General features: G+C 39.0%; 1 protein-coding gene across 8 annotated transcripts in view; it reads left to right on the forward strand.

Moving 5' to 3' along the window:
- Positions 1-24,118, forward strand: part of DYNC1I1 (dynein cytoplasmic 1 intermediate chain 1) — a 278,647-nt gene that overhangs the window by 182,784 nt on the left and 71,745 nt on the right. The window lies entirely within an intron of this gene.

Here is a 24,118-nt window from a genome sequence, read left to right on the forward strand (position 1 = left end):
AATTGTTGGGAAATGTAGATGCTGTTTCTAATTTGCAAGTGCAGAGATAATTTCAAATAGTTTTGAATATTCTGCTCCTTGTATCTGCAGACACGTGCCTTCTCTCCCATTTGACAGAATACAGGCTGAAATTATGCTACACTTGCCCACGTTTGGTTTTGCTCTGTTGCTGTGACTCTGCCTAAATAATAGGCCTCAGCATCGGCCGGCACACCGACCCCTCTATTAATGCCCCTATCCTGTGATTATGCACAGGAAAATGAAAAACAAACATTCCAGCTCAAAGTTTCAGTTCCTCAAATATTACAATTCAGAGGCTGTGAGTGGCAGCTTACTCAGAACACAAATACTCATATACATCATTTGAAGAGAGTGGATAGATCTGTTGATTTTGGGAAGCCTAGTGCCATTTTGTATCTAAGAGCCGAGTATCTTTGTGAACTAAAATATGTTTAGACTTTAGAACATTATCAGATATAATTTGGAAAACAGGAGCTGCTGAAATAAAAGTCCCAGCCTCAACCTGATTGAGTAACTTCTAACTCTGACCATATTTTTCTAATTTGGTATCTCAAAAACAACTTAACAAGAAGTCTAGGTTCTGCATAGTAAATAACCTTTATTTTCTGAGCCTTTGAAATAAGAAGTTTTTTTTCTTTTTCTTTTTTTCCCTAGATTATCAAGTTTGTTAGTCTGATATGCTCTTTCTACAAACATAGAAGCACAAAATCCAAATTTTGTTCAGTTTTAAGAGGTTCACTGAATTGCCAGGAAAACTCTAAAGATTATGGGATAAGGAAAAGCATATTTTTTGAAAAACAGTGCCTTTTAAACTATTTTGATTTTACATAAAGCATGTCTTTAATTTTTAAAATTTAACAAGTAGTACATATTGTTTTAAGCAATGTACATGATGTTTTTAATAACTTTAAAAAATTTAATTATATTAACTGGCTACAGGTAGCCTGGTGCAATTTGATAATGCACTTAATATTCAAAACGTTACATAGTAAACAAATCAATAGGAACATGATAATGCTGAGCGAGGAAACAAATTCCAAAGGTCTTTGAAATTAACTAGAATTTTTTGATTACATGTTTTTATCACATGACAGTAGCTAGCATTGATTGAAGAGGACATTCTTTCTTCTGGTATCTTTCAGATCAGTTACTAAAGATTTCACAAACAAACATTTCATTTTATTTTTAGCTTCTCCCTTAAGTGATACAATATATGTATGTAAGAAGAAAATATTCTCCTGACTTAAAAAAGAAAAAAAAAATTCAGAAGAACCCTAAATTATTTACAAGGTAGTTACACCAGAGTTACCACAAGATGCTGAGTAAAATATGTCTGTATCTCCCAAATGCCTACTACTATGTTCAGTTCTTCTGATGACCAGAAGCAAATGCGGATTTTAAACTCTGCTTAGCATTCCCAGTGGAAAAGTGAGAATGATAATACTTTTAAACTTTAGGGTTGATCAAGTGATATGCAAACTACCATTAAGACTCTGAGACAGAATGTATCAAATAAAAGCTGTTCTATTTAACCACACATACATTTAAAAATATTGAAAGTTATAATTGTGTTACTCAGATATAAATAAGTAGTTTGTATAAATGATGCTTAATATTTATGAAAGAGTTAGAAAATCTTATCAAAATCCAAAGTGCTGAACACCATGATAGTACCTAGTTTCTGCCTTAAATTTTCTTAAAGTGGTCTAATTGTAGGAACTGTAGCAGGAGGGATGTAGGACCAAGTCTGGGAGGGTAAAGGGTAGGAGCTTGAATGCCTCTCAGGAGAGGAGGAAAGTGAAGAAGTGAGCACCGCAAAAGTAATTATGAAGTCCTTCTGAGGAACCCAGTTTAATAGCCAGGGTTCTCCAGAGAAACGGAACCAATAGGAGATATATATCAGGTTTCAGATAGATGGATAGATAGATAGATAGATAGATAGATAGATACATACATACATACATACATACATACATACATACATACATACATACAGAGAGAAAGAGAGACAGAGAGAGAGAGAGAGAGAGGGAGGGGGGGAGAGAGAGACACACAGACCGAGAGGGGGGGAGAGAGAGAGACACAGAGAGAGAGAGAGAGAGACACAGAGAGAGAGACACACAGAGAGAGAGAGAGAGTTATTCTAGAAATTGGCTCATGCAATTGTTGGGGCTGACAAGTCCAAAATCTCTGGGGCAAGCTGGCAGGCTGAAGATTCAGACTATAGTCAATGCTGTAGTCTGGAGTCTAAATCTGCAGGGTGGGCCTCAAGATGGAGTAGAGTTTCTATGTTACAGAGAGATTGGTTCTTCTTTGAGAAACCTCAGCCTTTGCTTTTAAGACCTTTAACTGTTTAGATGAGGCTTACCTGCATTATGGGTAGTAACTTACTTTACTCAGTCTACTGATTTAATTGTTAATATCTTCCGCCAACGTCTAGACTGATGTTTGAACAAAGCACTGGGCACCATAGCCTAACCAAGCTGACACATAAAATTAACCTTCATGCCTGGATTTCACCCCAGAGCATTCCAGGACATCAGTGTCTTTCACAACTTCTAAAGTCCTACTAATTTCAGATCACTTTGGGCTGATGAGCAAATATACCAGGAGTCCTTAACTTTATAAGGGAAATTGTTAGACTTCAAGGGAATGGGAGCTTTCCTAAGAGGTGAAAATACGCATTAATTTGAGGTCATGGGGAATGTCCCTATGACGTAGAATCTGTGAAGGAAAAAAAAAAAGATAGTAACACATATCAAGAATCTACTCCTTACACCTATTGTCATAAACTCTCGGTGCCTCCAGATGAGAAACTGGCTCAGAGAAGTCATGAAGCAAGGGCAGTGTCAGTGAATGGCAAAGCCCTGTTTGATGTCAGCAGGTTTTACACCAAATCCCATATCCTGCCTCACACTGCATTAGCAGGGGACGCAGCCCGCTAACACAAGGGCAGGTGTGTGGCATGGGAGGGGCTGAATAAAGAAGACATAGAGCAACCTGGGGTCTCTGCCTTAGCTGATCATTGCAATCACCTGGGCAACTTTAAGAACTACTGATGGCTGGGTTCCATCCACAGAGATTCTGATTTCCTTTGTCTGAAATACACCCTGGGCATTTTTAAAAGCTCCCAAGTGATTTGAATATGCAGCAAGAGTTGTGGACCTCTGGAATGTAGAAGAGAGATGAGGAAAGGGGATAAGGTGACAAAACTAGCCTTCTTTATTTGGAAGTGTGGGACTTTCCTTCTCATCCCCAATCCCATTTTCCTCCTTGGCCCAACCTACGTGGCATTTCTTGCCTTTATTACCCTGATGCTCATCTCCTACCTGGCCCCATTTGAGAAGTTTCCTAACTGCCCCTGTCCCTTCCCACCCCTGCCTCTCCCCTTCCCTCCTGCCCCCCACGTCGACACACACTCATTTTCCCTAGCTCAGTTACTGCTGGGATCTGCTTTTATGGTGGGCAGCCAAGAGACGCAGAGGTTGTTATCTAGGAAGGGGCTCAGGACCATGTGTAACATGATGTAGGGACAATGTGCACTGGAGAGTGCTGTTTCTTTCAGGGTAGTAACACACCACGACATGGTTGATATCCATGGAGTTGGGATAAAAGCCGGGTTAGAGTGCTGAGTATGCCTGAACTGTTGGGAGATCACATCAGGGGTCCTTGGGCAGACAGAGAAGTTATAGCTGAACTAGTGAATGGAGGTTAGGTGGAGAGAAAATTAAAGGCAAGTTCGTTACCATGCACTAAACTGTAATACCTATAGCGATGTCTACATTTGTCTGTATTTTACGTTTTCCCAACACTTCTGCCTCCATGATCCCAGTGATCCTCACAATGGAGAGCTAGAAAAGATGTGATTCCTCTTTTCCAGCTAAGAGATTTCACACTGTAAGGGTTACCCAGCTAGTGAGCAGTACAGTCAATACTGAAACTGAGGCTCATTCTACGATCTAAATCATGCCATCTCCCAGGCTGTCTTCTAAATGGATGGGCAGAGGCCATGCAGCTCATTCAAGGTACATTTTTTGGCAGCTGCCAATTAAAAGACATTGGTTAGATATGGTCCTAGGTATAGCTATCTTTACCATTTTCTAAATTAAAGGGAAATTGAGAGAGCCCACAGAATTGAATATATATGTGAAAAAACAAAACACTCACTCACCAATTTACAACTTTTCTTCTAAATTCTTTCTGATCTTTGGTAAATCTTATTTATTACAGATTGTCCTTTCTAGACATTAACTCATTGGACTCAGTTGATTTGAATGTGTTTCCACACTCTCCTATGATGTTCCAATCATTTCTAAATTAGACAATTAGTTTGCTTAGGAGGAAAGAGGACTGGGGATAGGGAGTAACAAGGGTGCCTTATGATGATTGTACTTCTATACTTTTGGAATAATTGCATTAGCTATCCATTTCTTGCCGAGCTCTGCTGATTCTTCATATGTTTCCAAAGTATATAACTGCAAACAAATCCAAAGGCTCAGAAGAGCACTGTTTCAGGCACTAGAAAGCAAATGCACGAGAAGCAGACATCAGATCAGCATTCTTTTGCAAAGACTGACAGGCTTTTAGCCTTATCATAAAAGGATTTCAGTATGAAGGCTCATTTCTCTGTTATGAATAGGAAGGCCAAATACCTTCTACTTTCATGGGCAGTTTCATGTCTTTCTAAACTGAATTTTTAGTATGGGATCTGGTCCTCCACTTTCTATTTTCATTTCATAAAAGCTGTCTATAATTGGAAAACGTCGGTGGACTCTGCATAGAAATCAGCCACTCTGCCCATCACACAATCTGGCAGTGCTGCTACTGTCCTCTGTAGTGGCTTCACACACTGTCATTAGATTATGTGTTTGACCACCCCGCATTGCTTACCCTGGTGTGGTCTTTCTCTTTTAAATGCAATGAAGAGAATCAGAAATATATATCTTAGAATTATCTGCATTGAGGTAAGTGGAAAAGCTATATTTAGAGGCTTAGCTTGGTCAGAGCTTTTTATTTTTACTTTTACTTTTCCTGATTTGGTTTCTTTGTTCTTGGCATTCTCTTTTCAAGGATGATCTGATAATAACCTGAAATTAACAATGACCTGAAACCCTCACTATTTCACGGGGAAAGCAGAATGCGAAGTAGGGTAATGTCAACTCACTTCATTTGTGCCAGTGTTTAAAACCCTCAGTTGTCTTTTATCCTACATGTGGTTTCACTTCTCAAGATTCTATGAATCTTATGAGATGCAACTCACGGCCTCAGCTGCCCAGCATTTGGTTCTGCCTGAGGTTCCCGCTAACCTCAAAGAGAGTTCCATCTGTGAGGAGTGATGGTAGCACAGGAGGGAGCGTGGGATGGTGGTTAGGAGAGGGACAGAAAGTGGAGACTTGCTGCTCCATTCCTAGCTGACCGCACTGCTGAGTGGCCCTGGGTGAGTTGTGGAGGCTTTGTGTTTCCTGATCCCATAAAAAGAAGACTTCCTTCAGTCTCTGGTAGAATTGTGAGGTTTATTTCAATAAACTTGATTTCTTCTTTAATCAATTTTTGTCCTTCCCCCGCCCTAGACTGTGGTCCATAATCCAAATCTACAAAACAGCCATGGACAGAAAGATGTGTCCATTAATTTAAAGATTAATTTAAATTAAATTAATTTTCAAAAGTATATTATGATCAAAGAAGGTTTAGCATCTGACTTAATTTTTTTTGAACAAAAGGAAGGGTAACTTTCTTACAGCGAGCCTATTAAAAACAAAAATGCATTTCTAAGCTTTTCTCTTGCATGTGACAAGAAATGGTTATTAGAGGTCAGAAAAAGAGAAAAGGATAAAAGAACAGAAAGTCCTTTGACAGCTAGTGCTCCATATTCAATGTGAGTTCCTGGGTGACAAAATAAAAGCACATAATAGGTGCTTTGTAACTGGCAAATAAACTCCATGTCAAGAACATGCAAACCAACGTAGGATCCAGTTTTCAAATGCGGTGTTCAATGTACCTCAGGATGGGAAAATACAGGAGAGGAAACCGCAGCCAGTGTTGTATAGACTGACACACATTTCAAAGTATAAAATTATGGAAAATTAAAGATTACATATAACCTCAAGGTGAAATTAAACTCTTGCATAAAAGATACAAATTATATGGATCAGACAAGAGGAAAAGCAGCACAGCATTGCTATTTTTCTTCCTTTAGGAAAAGGTACCAGTGAGTTTAAGTGTACATGCTGAAATGAAATGCAGACACTCAGAAACACTTCTTTCACACCAATTGATTTTGACTGGTCTGATGATAGAGGCTTGAGCTAGACACTGATTCTTATTAAACGAAACCGCAGGAAATTCATTTTCTGTTTTGGCCCAGGAAGCTGGAAGCAGCAAACTGCCTTGCCAGCTTTCATTCTTTATCTGCTCTCTTCTTATAAATGTAACACAAGAAGCTGAATTGATCATTGGGGTACACTTAGGGAAATTAGGATTATCAGCTAGATTATAGCAAAGAGATTGTGTCCTAAACAATTCCTCATATGAAAGCAGTGATGAAGGAGATGGTATACCTCACCCAGTGTGCAAGTGGACGAGTGAGCTATTTGATACAGAAGATGCATGAGAATACGCATTTGAACAAATTGTTTTAAAATTGTTTTCTTTGTCTTGCCATGTCATATTGCAAGTAATCAAGCTAAATGTTCATATCATGATAGAAACCAAGACTCACTAGCATTTGCTGTGCCCCATAATGTGTACCAATATTGTAGATGAAGAACTCCAGCTTTGCAGATTTTATTCATTTCCCCAGATGCCCTTCCCTCCTCTCCCCATGCTCTGTGCTACAAGTGTCTGAACTGGGCTTTCTCCAGTTGCGCTTCATTGAGGAATTGTTCCAGGAATTACTCAGGCTGTACAATGGAGCCAAGAGGCAATATGAATGAGTTCTCTGGCCTGTCACTCTCCTTCTCCTCATTACCCTCCCATCCAACAATTCACTGAGGGCAGAGAAGCCTTGGTCTCAGGAAACTGGGTGTTCTGAGGGGTCTGGACTAAATACTAATAGGGCTTTATCTCTTTAGATTATTGTGAGGATGAAAGAGATCATATAGGTATGTTAGTCAGCTTGGGCTTCCTTAACAAAATACCATGGACTGAGTGGTTTATAAACAACAGTATTTATTTCTCACATTTCTAGAGTCTGGGAAGTCCAAGATCAAGGTGCCAGCTGATTCAGTTTCTGGTGAGGGCTCTCTTCCTAGTTTGCAGAAAGCCACCTTCTTGCTGTATCCTCACATGGCAGAGGAAGAGAGAGTGAGCTCTCCAACATCTCTTCTTATAAGGATAGTTTAATCATATCAGGGTTCTACCCTTATGACCTCATAACCTTCATTACCTCCTTAGAGGCCCTATTTCCAAATACAGTCACATCGGGTGTTAGGGCTTCAACATATGAATTGGGGTGTGTGTGCAGGAGGTACAATTCAGTCCATAGTAATAGATGAATCTACTTTGGAAAGATAAAAGTATTCTCTTTACATTTGGTGGTTTCATGATTATTGTGTGATAGTCACATGGGAAGAACCTTAAACCGTGGCATTCTTATTTTTGTTGCTTGGGTATATTTCTGAAGAAGTTTCACCTAACTTAAATTCATTTGTTCATTCAAGCATTCGTTTATCCATTCATTCGACAAATATTTATGGAATACTGACCCTGGCCAGGCCCTCACAGCCATGACTGGCTGGAGTTGAGAAGTGAGTGACTGTCCCCTCTCCATGAGAACCCTTCAGCTTGGCCAGTCCCCACCGTGCTTAACTTCCCATCACCTGGCTGGTTCCTCTCAAGTATGTTAGTTGCCAGGACCCTGTTCACATTGGTCGGATCCTTATGACTGCTCTTTATATACAAATGCTAAGTGAAGAAGTATCTGGAAACCATGCTAAAGTTCTCTCATTCCAATTATTTAACCATTTGTTTCCCCACTGTGAGATGATAGTGAGAAATTTACTGAGTCCTGGGAGGCAGTTAAGTACACAGTGGTTGAGAGTGGGCTACAACACCACACAGCCTGGGATTATAATTTGGGTTCTACCACTTAGAAGCTTTGTGACCTTGAGCAAGTTAAAGGATTGTTAAGAGACCACAATTAATGAATAGTAAGTACCCAGTGAATGTGAGCTATGATTATTATCTAACATCCAAGATTAAAATTCAAAACATGCAACAACCCCTGTATACTGTCCAAATTGCATGGATGTGGGCCCCCCTTTGTGCCAGGAATTGCATCCTTAGTTGCTGAATGGGGAAGGGGGCTGTGACTGAGGGGTTCTAGATGGAGGGGCCAGGGCAGCCAGGCAGCAGGAGAGTACTGAGGGTATGTGGGGAAAGGCATCTCACCAATGAGTCCAACATGAACTCAATATTTTAATAACTGGTAAGGTTATACTGGTGTGTACAACTTGCATACCATCTCTACTATTGTGCTTCTGCCACATGCTAGGCACAGATGCATTGGCTTCCTCAGCTGAACTGCCCACACTGCTGGCCTCAGGCATAGGCTTCATAAAAGAACCCCTGGTACCTATGTACCTCTGATAGCTACACTGAATTCTGTGCAGGCTAGCTAGCCATTTGCCATGTTTAATCCATTCTGTAGACTATGGAGCAAGAATAAGGAAGATGGGGCTGACAAATCTTTTCTACTTTCATCTAATACCAGCTTGGCATCTCTGTTAAGAGCTGCCCCTCTTTGAGATATGTATGACCGAGGACCACCCACCTTGATGGGGAGTCCATTCTCTGGAATATCAGATTATGCTTTTTTCCTTATCCTATGACATTTTCATGTAGGCAGGAGCAAGTCTAAAAGAATCTCAGGTGGTCTAAAGGAAATAGAAGTCTCAGAAGGAGACTTCTTTCTCAGAGGTGTATGTACGGGAGACCTCATTCTAGGAAAGGAATCAGTGAGAAGTAGGGGGTGGGCTGTGGTGTTGCCCCAGGCCATGTTAGTACCACCGAGAGTGTACCGAGCAAGGGCAGCACTACCACCTTCAAGAGGATACCTGTGCATTGCTTTGGCTTCTTCATATTCTAGGGACAGAAATACCTCTAGACTTCATACCATCTATTTCTTAAAAAATATACCTTTTTTCCTGTCTACAAGCTACATCAAAACTTTCTGATTTGGGGTCGGCCCTGTGGCACACTCGGGAGAGTGCAGCACTAGTAGTGCCGAGGCCACGGGTTCGGATCCTATATAGGGATGGCCAGTGCGCTCACTGGCTGTGCGTGGTGCAGACCACACCATGACGAGGAGGGTTGCGATCCCCTTACCGGTCAGAAAAAAGAAAAAAAAAAAAAAAACTTTCTGATTTGTGTGTCTCTTTAAGTTGCCTAATAACATTGGATGGATGGGACTGTTTGAACATTCCATGTTATTAATTAATACAGAGACTGATATTCCTCACTAGTCACAGTGTTATTTTAATTCATTTCAGACACTTACTCTCACCAAAACTTAAATTCTGAAATTATTTGAAAGCATATATTATTAAAGAGAATTTGTGGAATCATTCTTTTTAATTCCAGGGCAAGTTTCCTAACCTTTACTATAACCAATAGCCTATACTACTTTGCTTTTTCCATGTTTACATCTGAGTACTCATTCTTAAATGGCATGTTCGTTATTAATCAAAGAATTAAATATGGCATTGCTTTTCATAGATGAAAGATTTACCTTAGTTGATTTTTAACTGTGAGTTTGTTTTATATGCTACTAATCATTGTTGCCATTATTTTATAGCTACTTTTGTTGTTGTTTGTGTTCTCTAAAGCTTATAAGTTTTCTCCTTTTGCTTAAAAAGTATTTTCAGCACTTCTGTATAATAAGGTATATTATTTAACAGTGCTTTGCTTCTCCAGTAACTTTGCCTGGTGTTATGTTGAGTAGTAGAAATTAAATTTAAGTATTCCTTATATACAATCAAAATCTTTATTTCTTTAAAGTAAGTTTGTAATAAATGTGGCCTTCCAAAGCACAAAGAGAACAGGAGCAAAAATTGTATACCAGTGCCCATACTCACATAAATGCTTGCACACACACACCCAAGACTCTCAAATCCTAGTCAAAAGCTATATTTCATAAAAGAGAATTATAGCAATGTTGATGGTTTGCCAAAACCTCAAGCAGTGACAGAATCCACAGAGTGTCCTGAAAGGGATGCCTTTACAAAACCATGCCTCTCCAGATGGTTTAGATTAGAGATGTTTAAAAACACATGGCAGCATTAGTTTGGTTTAGAATTCATAGCTAATTCAGTAGATAAAATAATGCAAATTTGAAATCCTATCTTGTGTATCAGAAAAATCATCAAATCTTATGATTGGTCTTAGGGGAGGTTGGTATGTGATGTGTTGATTTTTAAATGATCTAATTGAAATAACAAAATTAACCAAGAATGGTTTTAAAAAAGGATTAAAATATAAGAGTATAAGTAAAAATTTTCTTCTCTGCAGAATATTTATTCCTTTGAGTTGTCATATCCAATCAATTTGTATGGGATTCGATGACCGATTGTCATTTCCTGAGATATATTGTATAAAGAGGTGGTGTTACAGAGACATCATGAAAAAATGGAAAAAATAATTCTGGAGCATGATGCCGAGAGAAGCCAAAATGCCCTTAAAGACCACAAAGTGTTGCCAGGATTCCCTCACCTTCCTCAAAATAGCAGATAAGCAGCCTATGCACAAGTTTTTCCTTTGGCTTTTTCAACTTTTCCTCCTGCACACTTCCTAAAAGAAAGCTCTCTTGGTCTACATTTTAGCAAACTCTTTTGCCTTATCTGTGATTTTTAATCTGGTGGGGGTTTTGTGTGAACAGTGATGTTGTACGTTGCATCTCTGGCACAAGATGTATAACAGTTACCTCAGGACCCTAAAAGGCTCCTTCACTAAAAACCCGGCTCATACTGTTCCCTTCCTTGTGTCTAAAATCAACAGTATCCCACCTTCTAATCCCCCAGCTGGACAGCCAGCAAGCAGCTCCTGGAAAAGAACTTCTGTATAGGAACAGTATTAATTTAACGATGTCTTTTATTGTGTGTGCTATTTGCAGCACATATGAAAGCATTCGGCTGATATGTTAAAATTGCTACTAGAAGAATGTTCATTCAAGGACTCAAAGCCTTTCAGAAAATCAACACAGGGAAAATATGGGACAAAGATTCTGCAAAAGAGAATCAGAAGTTTTCAAACAATCATCGTTGGGCTTTGAAGGGTTTGATTCTCAAAGGGGCACAGTATTTATTTCTTCCTGAAAGTAACACATTTTGAGCATTTTCCCAGCATAAAAACTGGAATTGTGGCTTTTAATGGCTAAAGGAGTGCCACAGTCAAAGCAAACGTGCTCTTTTGGCAGCAAGAACACATACACACACAAAAAGAAAAATATGAGAGAGAGTTGGAAGACCAAATTCCACATAATTTATGTGGATTTATGACTTTCTATTATAAATTTAATTTTGTTTTAGTAACAGAGACATTTTATTAGCCAATCTCAACTATTGATCAATTCTTCTGCATACATATGCACTTAATATTTGTGACCGGAGATTGTATTTCACTCTTTCATTTTCTAATCATTTTTAAAAAATGGGAATGGATGATGAGTTGGCAGGGGAAGGTGCAATTATTCAAGAGGATTCAGGCATTTCATCAAAGGCATAATGATATTGTGTCAACCTATTGCGACTAAATTGTTGAAAAGACTTCACTTTTGGGGAAGGTACTCAGAGGAGGAGAAACTCTACCTATGCCACCTTCCCATCTCCCGGACCACACTTCTGATATGACTCCTGCCTGGTTTGTGGAATTGCCTTTAATATGCCTTGTCGCATTTGTGAGGATTTAGCTAATTTTCAGAACTGGATTTCGGTGGATTGTCTCCTCTGTACGAGTGTATTGAAAGCTGCTGAGACAGGCTTAACACAATCTCCTGCCTGCAGAACATCGCAGTGTGATCTCCCCTTTGTAAGAAGGACGCTTGAGTCAAGTTCTGTAAAACATCACAAATTTGAGCAACACGGAGAAAGAAGGACAGTTCTCAAATCAGACATGGTTCACTAAAGGAGACTGTGATAATTAAGTTATATTTTGAAAAATAATTACACCCTGCAAACTATCCTTTGTATAAATGGGAATTTTTATTATATCAGGTCGTCTGATATGATTGCTGCTCATTTGTGACATTGTTACAGAAATGAAATATAACACCAAGACTATGTGATAACTTGAACTTTAATCAAACATTAGAGGCCTGCCTGCTTTAATGAAGGGTTAATAATGTTTTATTGTTTGTAGATCGTATCTCATAACTGGTGGTTACAAAATGCTTGCAGGACTTAGAAATTATTTATTTCCCTGCACTATTTATTTAGTTAGCAAGTACTCTTTTTCATAGACAGGGTAAAGGGAAGCCAGTTACCTCTTATTATTCTATAATAATTTCATAGCTAGTTACATAGTACTTGTGTTCTAGGAATAATGTCAGAATAAATGGAAAAGGGGCTCTGTAAATTTCTCAGACCTATATTATTCCAAAGCTAAATTTAAAATATTTTTCTCAAAAACACAGACTTTTAAAAGTGTTGTTTATATTGTGGATACTTACCTTGAGGCATCCAAGAGTATTGAATCTTGCCTATCAGTGGAATGCATTCAAGTTGTAAATATATTACATTACTGTTCTTCACCTCCAAACTCTTCTAAAGCGAGGAAGGATGTAAATGAGCAAGTAAATAGTGTATTGCTATTCTACATAGTTCCTAATGAAAACCCTTAGTGAGCTGTAGCTGTCCTATCAATAATGTTTGGGTGCAAAATTCTGTAACAGCAGAGTTGCAAAATAGGATACATTGGGAAGAATGAAACTGCAGAAACAGGGCAAGGCTTTTCATAGGCACCAACAGAACACAATTTGCCATACCCTTATGTTGATGGCAGATCACCCCAAAGAAAAACACTCTAAGCCTCTGTATAGCATTTTTTTAAGACCAGTAGATTTTTACTGCCCAGTTCACATGTATCAAGGTAAGAGAGATGATGCCTTGGAAAACCGGAAAGAACAGTAAAAATAAAGTATGGCATAAAAGCCAAGACCTATGTTAGAATTTACATGAGTATATAACCCAAAGCCTGATTACTTGCAGCCTGAATTTTCTCGCTGGCTCTGAGCCTAAGGGGCCATGATCTGTTAAACTGGTTTCATTAGGTCAGTACCAGTTGTGTTCCAATAGTGAAGGCAGGCGAAGGGGAAAGGAAGCTTGCCGAGCTGCTCAGATCTGTGTACGCTTGAGCCACTGTATTTATTATTCCACTAGAGAATGCTCTGCCCTCGAAGGCTGATCTGACCAGGGTGGGAGCGAAGGCAGCAGGTATGCCATGAACAACAAACCCATATTCCTAACATATGTTTCATTTGAGTAACTCTCCCGCTTTAAAATACCTCTTGATTCTAAATCCACATCCTGATTTGCCCACTCTTGTTACCATTTTCTGCTGCCTGTTCTGAATTAATCCTTTGAGGTGGTCATTCCCCGGAAAGAAAAAAGGAAAATGAGAAGAGAGATGCAAAGTTGGGAATGTGAATGAAGGGGAATGGGAGAAAGCAGAGGAAAGCGGATCATTAGCTAGAGTCTGCTTTCATGAGCTGGATTTTCTCTGAGCTGTGGAAGAAAGAAGAGGTAGAGGAAGAAGAGAAATACAAGAAAAATGCACTCAAAAGGTTACCCGTTAATATCCCTACTGAAGAATGAAAATCAGTTTTTGCAATAGAGCTTAATTTACAGATTATTTTGATTCTCCGTCATACTCCATCTCAACGAACTGATATAATCTAAAGAGTGGTTAAAATTATTAAAATAGTTTCCATAGTAGAAAATTAAATGATTTTACTAACTGTCAAAGTCAGTGTTTAAACTGAGATAATTTGAGTTGTATTTCATATAGTGATCATGTCACTGGGATGTCTAAATATTCTTTGTAAAAGTAATAATCCCTGATTCTGATTTTTTCATCAACAGAAAACTGACTAAAGGTTAGGAATATTAGCCACCAATTGCTGTTATTTGTAAAACCTAAAGAGAAGGCTGGTTTTCTTGAGGAATTTTGAATTTAAATATATTCTCCACCTTGAAAGGATTAACCCTTTAGGAGACTTTCTACATTTTTCTTAGGTATATTTTCTGCTCAGAGGACCATGAAACTGCTCCATATATTTGATTTAAAATGTACTTGAAAGTGAATTAGCAGTACCCTATGCTATTAAATGTTATAAGACAGCAAAACATTATGTTGCTTCATATCATTTTCCCTCAATCTATTTATCTATCTAACAAACACAGGTTTTCCTAGGCCACACTTGGCTAATTTTAAAATAAGTCATATTAACAGTATAAAACATATTTCTCCAGTTCTCACCGCATTTGCAACTTAAGCCCTCTGGGGTCTTCAAATTCTCCCACATTTCATCTGGGAGCTTCCAGAAGAAGTTGCAAATGTGTTCATAAACAAGGTTCCAATGAGCGCCTGTGAAGCTAACAGCACCTTGCAGGTACTTCGGAGCCCAAGCCCCACAGCCTTGCCCTCTGCCCCACTCCCATCAGCATCCGAGGGCTGGCCCTCACTCCAGATCGACCTTCACCACTTCCTGCTGCCTTCCTTTACCACAGTATCACTGTTGCTGATGATGCTTCAGAATCCTGAGCAGCCCAGTGACTTCTAGAACTGGAGTCATGGGGTTAGGGCATATTCCACGAAGAAGGGAACAGAATGATTCTCTCCTTCAAGTGTGTAATCTGTGTCTCAAGGAAGCCTAAACGATGCAAGCTGATATTCCACTGTCTTGCAAAGTTCACAATAAATACAGTGTCAAAATTTTATCAGTAGCACCTCCTGCAAATAGAGTTCTGGCCGACCTGTCCCAATGGTGTGCATTCATGCTTATCCAGCTGCTTAGGCTCAAACCTGACTACCTGCTTAATTATATTTCAAGTTTGAAATGTGATGATCTTTACTTCAACACTAGAGTGGACTACATTTGACCCAGAACAGTTCAACAGATATGTATTGTGCCTAGCACTATGCTAGGTACTGAGGCCACAGTGAGAAAGATGGCCTGTTGCTTGTCTTTGTAGGACCTGTGCCTCCCTCTCTAGGTCAAAAGCAAGAATGAATGATTGGAGGTAAAATGCACAGTATAGAACTGAAATAATTGGTGCATGGTTTACTCAGAACACCTCTAACCATGGCATCGCCTGACTTGACTTACTGTGAAAGATTAACAGTGGAGTGGGGATGATTAGGTTAGTTGGTGGAAAAAGCCTCTGGGAGTCTGAGCTAGCTTGCTTTAGGAGGGAGGTGACCTCACAAGAAGAATACCTACCACCTACCTCAAGATCCTGCAAATGGTTTGGGGCTGGTTGGTGAGCCACAGGTATTCCTAAGGCTGGTTCCTATTAGGCAGGGAAAACTAGAAACCTTGCTTTTCCTCCTCCTTGCTGTGGAATGAAACTAATGAAGTCAGTTATATTTAGACAAGTGAATGAATGCTGTTGGTTTGGGAGTTCCTGCTCCTGAGGAGGGACTGACCAGTAGAAGCCACCAAAGGGCTCTTTGGGGCAGAAGGAGAGCACAGCCTAGAGGGTGTTTCAAGTAATGCAAGAATCGATGGCAACTCTGCTAATGGCATTAAGTTAAATCACAAGGAAAGCTTCACCTTTGCATACATATTTTTGTTATTCCACAAGTAGAATATGTAGCTTGAAATCTGGCACAATGGCTATCTATACACGGCCGAATATCTGTAGAAGAAAAATACCTAAGAGAAGTTTGCATTGCCAGATGCTTGGCATCATGTAGTCAAAACATTTTGAACGTGTTTTAAAATAGTCTTCCAGATGTGTGACAGCTTATAGCTAGCCATAGCCCTTTTCTACATTTTGGAAGGGGGGTGGAAAACTGAGGTAGTTATTCAAAGTATATGGGGAAATTGAACTCTTATTGCCTTCCTGGTCTGATTGCTTATGAAAAAGTAATTCAACTTCTCTTTTTCTTTTTTCTTGGCCTTTCTACCAATTTCTTCAGCACTCATATATAACAGCATTTGACCTGACAGATATAGACACAGAATTTTCCACAATAGCTTACATTTGCCATACAAAAGATACTATTGACACCAAGTTCTGACATTTTTTGACTCTGGAAGTAATCCAGTTTTTAGAAGTCAACTTTATTTTGTGCTTATTTTTCCTAATTCTTGATAATAGATATTACTAATTCTATATACATCAATTTGACTAGTTTCTTTTTAAAAGCTCATATTCAAGAATATAGAATTAAATAAGGGAAAAAATAACTAAACTATGGTAGATATTTATTTGTCCTTGAATTAGATTTTCCCATAGAAATTCACATTCTTCGATGAGAGTTATGTGCTATGTGAAACCCACTGTAGAATGTTTACATGTGCACAGAGTAGGTGCTAAATATTCAATGACCTATTAGAACTACAGGAAAAAATGCTCAGGAGAATTTACACATTGTGCATTTTGTGCAATTATTTTCTCTTGGCCACACAGAGATATTCTATTTGCACCTAAGGTCATCAGTAAGTAAATCTGTGGACTTTGTCATTGATATGGTATAACTGACAGTTTTAAAAGAAGAGAATGCCTGGGGTAGCAAATTCTGAAGTAGTGTTGTATGTCAGTCTGGTTCTTAAGACATATCTTTCTGCCAACCTACTTAAGTATAGTATTCAATTAATTTCCAATTATTCCTAATAACTCTTTGATACCAGTTATATATGATACATTGGTAGAATTGGCATTGGGAAAATATAATACATTGTCGTCTCTTTCTGAATGCTATAGGTAAGTTAAAGGTAAGACAGGATTCATGTAATTCTTTTGATAGAGAACTGATAGAAATTTGCCCAGGGACAGACTAATAGGCATAAAATGTCAACAGCTTCAAAACAATTGAAAAACTTGAAAATGAGAATATGTTCCTTTGGGTTACCTGCCAAAACCATCCTGATACTTTACCTACATTGGTGGGAGGAGGATTGGGTGGCAGTGGGAGGTAACTTATTCTTATTTTTTTTAATGCCATCAGGACAAATTTTAAAAAGTTTTGACAGAAGGGATGTGAATTTTGATTGATGTGATGGCTGGTAGCCCCTCTAGTGAGACAGTAGTTTGGTAAATGTGACTTACATTTGAAGGACTTATTTTGGAGGGAGAAGGTATTTGACTCAGAGGTTGTTAACAATGGCAGAGTTCGGGTTTTTGCTGGTAGGATTCCAAAATACTTTGTGCATCTTTACTCCTGCCTGAAGATTACCATCCTCTCTTTTTTGTTGGTTGATCTGTTTAAACTGGTAATTGAAGAAAGGAGTTTAGTATGAGATGGGATACAAGGGAAGTAGAAAGGAGTTTTTAATCTCTATTCTGGCTAGATCTTTAACTCAGTGAGACAGTGAGCAACTCACTTGACCTGGCTAGGAAAATCTGTCACAACAGATTATATTCTACCAGGTGAATGAAAGCAGAATTGAACCTGAGTGTGTTTTTTTAAGCCGAAACATAGGGTCAGGTGCACATGAGCTTGAATGAATTTGAAGGTTGTGGGTGGGAGGGGTCAGAAGTGTACAGTATACACATGACAGTGACTTTGGATAGTGATGAGCTAATCTTACACATAATTGAAAGTGTTTAGCTTTCTGTTTTCTCAAAATATTTACAAGTTTATCAAATATTTGTTGAACACTCAGGTAGACAGAATAATGATCACTCAATGATGTCCACGTCCTAATACCAGGAACCTGTGAATATCGCCTTACAGGGCAAAAGAGACTCTGAAGATGTGATTAAAGATCTTGAGATGGGGATGATCCTGAAGGATCTGGGCGGGCCTAATAGGATGACAAGGGTTCTTATAAGTGAAAGGAGGAGGCAAGACAGTCAGACTCAGAGAAGGCGATGTGAGGATGGAAGCAGAGCCAGAGGGATGCCACTGCTGGCTTTGAAGGTGGAAGGTGGCCATAAGCCAAGAAACAAGGGTGGCCTCTAGAAGCTGGAAAGAAGGCCAAGAAATTGACTTTTCCCTCGAGTCTCCAAAAATGAATGCAGCTCTGTCTAGCTCTCAGTTTTAGTCCTTCTAACCTCCAGAAGTGTAAGATAATAAATTTGTGTTGTGTTAAGCCACTAAGTGTGTGGCAATTTGTTACAGCAGAAGCAGGAAACTAATACCAACACCTCCTAGTTCTCAGGAACTGTCCTAGATGCAAAGAACAACAGAGAAAGGAAAGAGGCCCATTTTATCTTGCCCAAGAAGAATATAAGCCCAATAGAATTAACATGATTTTCACACAGAAAATCAGTCTTGATTAGCAGTTCACGGATCTTTCCACTACATCTGTGTCCTATGAATAGGACGGGCGGGGGGGGGGGGGGGGATCACATTCTGCCCCTCCCCCACGATCTTTGTGTGTTGCCCTAAGGGCTGCTCTCCTCTGACCAGAGCAGAAAACAAATAGCTTTTTACCAATCCAATCATTTTTTCTTATGAAAGATTGTCGATAGAATACAGTCCTGCTTTTGGCATTCTGAAGAGCTGGAACTACCTACATACATTAAATGAAAAGAAGGTGGCCTTTTCTCTACGATAGTGGCTCGTAACCTGAATGAAGAAACTACATCCTAAACGAGTTAAGTCACATGAACAAAGTGGCACAGTTGTGGTAAGAGAGCCCTTCTAGAATTTGAGTTACCTGACCCCCTTTTCAGTCTTTGCGCCTTCTCTGTACAGACACTAAGGTGCCTTGGTTCCAGCTGCTTTTTCAGAATCTGAAATAGAGATCCAGTGCCTTTCACTGACCTACTTCCCAACACACCGTGTGGATTACAAAGGGACATTAACGTGGAAAGAGACCCTTTGGAATCTAAAAGAGCCATGTTAGTTCTCTTGCTATATTATTTGGCTGGTCTCGCTGTTGGTGTCATTTTCAAGTGTGGGGCTTGATTTAATAGAGACAGCCAACAACTGGGGATCTAATCAAATGGGGTTCGAAGCACATAACTTTCAGTGTGAGGGAGCTGTAAGAAATATTTTCAAGTTTTGGAGTGGTCTGACCAGGAATAAGGCAAAAAGTATTTAAAGAAAGCTGGAAAATCAAGCTTAGGAATCTTGTTTTTCAAGTCTGTTTCAGTCACTTTGAGAAGTATTGCAGACAATTCATTATAATTTATCACGCTGATACTCTTAGATTGGCTGAAGCCCAAACACAACTGAGTTAGACGCATATTAAATTACCTCTTACTTAAAAGGAGGGTGGTCTCACCAGGGCAGGATGGAGTTCATTAGCAGGCTGAGAAGTTTTTCTTAACTCTTCATTATCTGGTTTCATTTGTTCCTGGTTCCCTAGGATCATTGCACATCTTTCTTTTTTCAGCTCTGAAGAGGTGCACCAGGCACTTTGTGAATCTCATCAGCCACCAATTCCAAAGATAAAACACTCATCATCACAAGTCTATAACCAAAATACAGATTACTATGAAAACTGCTCCTATTCTTTATGTATTCTTTTTAGGAAAAAGGAGAAAAAATATTATCCTTGTGTATTTTTATTTAGGAATGAAGGACAATATTTCACTCCATTGTGATTACTGACTGACACCCAATTGGGTGTACTGGAACATATGTGTTTAGGAATTCATGAACATTTCTTCTAGCTGACCAGCACTATCACCCATATCATTCAATGGAGAACATGGTTCAAAACAGGAGTCTACTGACAGATGGCCTTTAATATGCCTCTAGACTTTTTCCAGAACTGGGAACTTCAAACAACGTAAATTCCCTTTAATGTGTGCATCCTAATTCTTATGATTAGAAATAGGTTTTCCCCCGCAAACTGAGAAAGATCCCTGAAGTGCTGCAAATTTAATCGTTTAATCCCAAAGGAATTTTTATTCACACATTTTTCTTTCTCTCTTGGTTTGTTTATTATTTTGTCCTTCTTTCAAAGACTAGCTCAGAGTCATCTGGGGAATTTGATTCCCATTTATCTGTTGGTCTTTCAAATATACATAATGTTGAGGGGGTTTACCTCAGCTTGGAAATGAACCCACCAGGACAGATTCCTATCCCTCTCCACACTCTAGTCACTATCAGTCTTTGGGTCTCTTGGGAAATATCAAAGAGTCTTCCATGGTAAAGGCGATGGTATAGAAACTAGGGGCTGGGTGACACTTGGGATTGGGTAATGATCACAAAAGTCAGTTAACCCTTGTCAATGTTGTAGCAACCCCTTAAACCTAGTTTCTTCGAGTCCCTCCAGTACTTCAAAGTAGCAGTATATCAATAGGACCACCAAGCTAGACAGTAGTTAGAGGTCATCGGCCTCATCTTCATGCCTTAGGCACAAGCATATCTAAGTAATTCCAGGCAGAAAAAAGACACAAGTCCTAACCAAGACGACTTCTGCCTCGGTGCCACCTTACTTTTTTGGGTGTAGGGCTTTACTTCCTATTTGTTCCTCCAAGGTCTGCATTCACCACATAGTTTCAGTGGGAGGAAGGACCTATTCTTGCTGAATTCTTTTATTTTCTTGCTAAATTTAGAATGATCCAACTCATTCCGTACACTGTCAGCTGGCAAAACCACCACAGTAACTCAAAAAAACCATGTAAAGAAGCGGTGCGTAGTGGAGCACTTTAGTTTTGGGTTTTTTTTTTTTTTTTTTTTTTTTTTTTAATGGTCCCTCTATAATTTCTGTCCTAAGTGGCTTGGTAATGATCTAATGTGGGATATTCCATGACTCTCTGGGTGGATCCTCCAAATGTAGATTTATTTTACCAGCAGGGGGTTGTTGAGTGACATATGGAGACTACATTTTCTTCCTTCTTTTTCAACCTCTTCAAGCATAAAATCTGAATCCTACAAATTTCAGAAAGAAATTGCTCAAAGCAGGACAGAGATCTATTATGCAATTATTTTTAGACATTCTTGCCAGTATAATAGCTCTAAGTCTGATTAGCCTATTTATTATCGTACTCTAAAAAAGAATACCTGACAACTGAATTCTTCTCTTGGATTCTGTAGCTGAAGGCCACTAGTGCCTTTTTCACATGGCCATAAAGGAAGGGATCATAGACTAACAAGTTAGCTTTTTTTTTTACATGCTTACTCCATCAAGGTCGAGGGGGAGTTACCATATTTCTGAATGCTGTGTTAGCCCCCTTTGCAAAGACTTAGCTCTTTTTCCATAAAAATAAATTTAATTTGTGGCTACACTTCAAGTAAGATGGTTCGATAGTAAAAGTGGGGCAGTCTCAGCCCTGAATTTAGAGAAGCCGTGTGGCTGAATCCCTTAATGTGACTTTCAAGTGGTCGAGTGAGCCATTCTCCGAAACCCCAAGTGTTTTTGAAGACACTAAATTGGAGACATTCACAATTCTTCCCTCTCTTTTTGCTATTAATCCTTCATGTTTTAACAAGCGCTGATGTCAGTGCTGCCTAAACTCTTTCCTGTCAAATATCTGTTCTTTCTAGTTTGTACTTTCATAAATCAAAGGTGTGGATGTCAACAAACGCCATGTCCAAATATCAGCTTCCTTTTTTTAAATTAAGCAGTATTTAGACATGTGATTTGAAAAAAGCTGGTGCTTTTTAGCATACAAAAGCAGTGTGTTCATCTCTTCCTATTCTTTTTTATCCCTATAAAGCAAAAGTTAGCTTTTAGCTCACACCACATTTCTTTCCCAGCCTAGGCGTAGTATAATTTCTGAATAATAAATTTATAAAAATTAAACATATTGTGTGTATGTGTATATATATATACATACATATATACACACATATATAGATATAATAACACTACTGTTATAATCCCCTTTCACTAAGTGAACTCAATATCTCAAACTGTTGGACTTTTTTCTTGTTGTATTTTGATCCAGAATGTTTTGCAAAACCTAAAAAGATCTGTTTGTGCCACTCTAATTATAAGAAAGGGGAAAAAAAGCAAACCCAAATCAAGGGACATTCTATCAAATATCTGACCAGTACTCCTCAAAACAGTTAAGATAGTCATTAACAAGGGAAGTCTGAGAAACTGTCACCGCCTGAAGAAAGCCTAAGGAGACATGATGGCTAAATGTAATGGGATCTCCTGAATGGGATCCTGGAACAGGAAAAGGACATTAGGTAAAAACTAAGGACATCTGAGTAAGGTATTGACTTCAGTTAGTAATAATGTATTAATATTGCTTCATTAGTTGTGACAAACGGACCATACCAATGTGAAAATTGGGAAGATGCTAACAATAGGAAAAACATGGTGTGAGAGGTATAGAAACTGTACTATCTTCACAACTTCCTTGTATGTCTAAAACTTTTATTAAAAAGTTTATTTTTAAAAAGTTTGTGCTGATTTCTCTACAGAACTGTTACTAACTGGGGGTTGAAATAAGAGTGAGAGCCACTTTTCCTTTTACAAACAAAGCTGGTAGGGGAAATACAGTTTCCTTTTACAAACGAGGAAATAGAAATTCCCTGGCCGCTCTGCAAGGTAGCACCTGGCGGGTCATAGCCAGTATGGCACCTAGCACAAGGTAGGTTTTCCATGCAGTGTGTGGTTGATGGTCTGAGGCACTTACTTCTTAAGAATTACTTTGCATTTTGAAGAAATTGTTACCAAGATTCTCCACCTTGCTGCTGGATTGTTGTTAGCTGGAATATCCAAAAAATTATGTGTGTGTGTAAAGGGCTCATTTTCATCTTGAATTTTTGGTATGTGTCTTGCATGTTAAAGCTCTGTAAAAGCTCTCCAGGTACAGATGAGGAGAGGAGGCAACTCAAAATTTCATTGATGTTTGTTTTTGAACTTCTTCCTAAATACAGACCATCCTTATTTTTTAAATTTCCTAAATGTAACCATTTTGCCCAAGATGATTCTATTTCTCAATGAACCTATTATTTAAAAAGGAAACATATTATTTCATATTTCTTGGGTTCAGGAGAATGTTCTCCAGGTCCTGTGTCTACGTCTGTCAGCAGGAAGTCTCTTTTGTCATAACACACAGGGCACTATTTATTTCCTTTTCACAAAAAATTAGTAATAATTCACATAATTATTTTGGGGGTAGACACACTCATTGAAAAAGAACTTGTGGGATTATAATGACATTTTTGGCTTGGTTGCATAGTGACAAGGTGAAAACAAAGCATTTTCTCCCAATAGTGATAATAAATGCAGAGCTTTTCAGGAGAGACCCAATTGGTTTCCCAGCTTCCAGCCATTCAGTAGACTCTCATGAAATGATTAATTGTTCTCAATCAGTTCTCTGCAGGAAGTACCCCCCTCATGGTAAATATCACCACAATTGGTACTAATTAGCTCCATTGTCACTGATAAACTGGGAGCTGAGGGAGGTGAGCGATCTCTACACTAGCAGCAGAAACTCAGTTGGAGAGGGGTCAGAGACTCGCTGCCAAAGTCACTGTAGCAGGCAGAGAACCCACAAAGCCCTCTCTGCCATATGGGGATGCATGAGGTTCAGTCCGTCCCATGGGGGTTAGGAAGATCTGTGGTGCTCAGGAGGGGAGATTGTGTATCTCAAAGAGAAAATACACCTGCATTCAATTGATGCAAATTTTCACAGTAGATTGTCTTTGAAGTCAGCCAAGCTATAGTTCAACTAGGCTTTGCCATTTGCTATTCATGCTTGAACTTAGTAAGTGCTCAAAAATGTTGGAATGACCCCACAAATACATAGTCATGTAGCTTGGGGTGACAGTGGTAATGTTCATTAGCCCTCCTAACAATAAAGAAGAAAACTCCCAGATGTTCAGTGTCCATGTGGAAAGGGATGCTGAAGAAAAGTTGGGACCTCAACCTCTACTATCATTTTCACTTATTTTCTAAGAGCCTAATCATTTCAGTGCAGAAGGGAGGTCTAAAAACTAGTAAATAACATTGAAGGAAATTAAGCAAAGACATTCTAGCAGAGGAACATGTCACATGCTTCTCAGTTGAACCAGTTGT

This window comes from Cynocephalus volans, chromosome 6 (assembly GCF_027409185.1).
Source record: "Cynocephalus volans isolate mCynVol1 chromosome 6, mCynVol1.pri, whole genome shotgun sequence".
Taxonomy (NCBI): domain Eukaryota; kingdom Metazoa; phylum Chordata; class Mammalia; order Dermoptera; family Cynocephalidae; genus Cynocephalus; species Cynocephalus volans.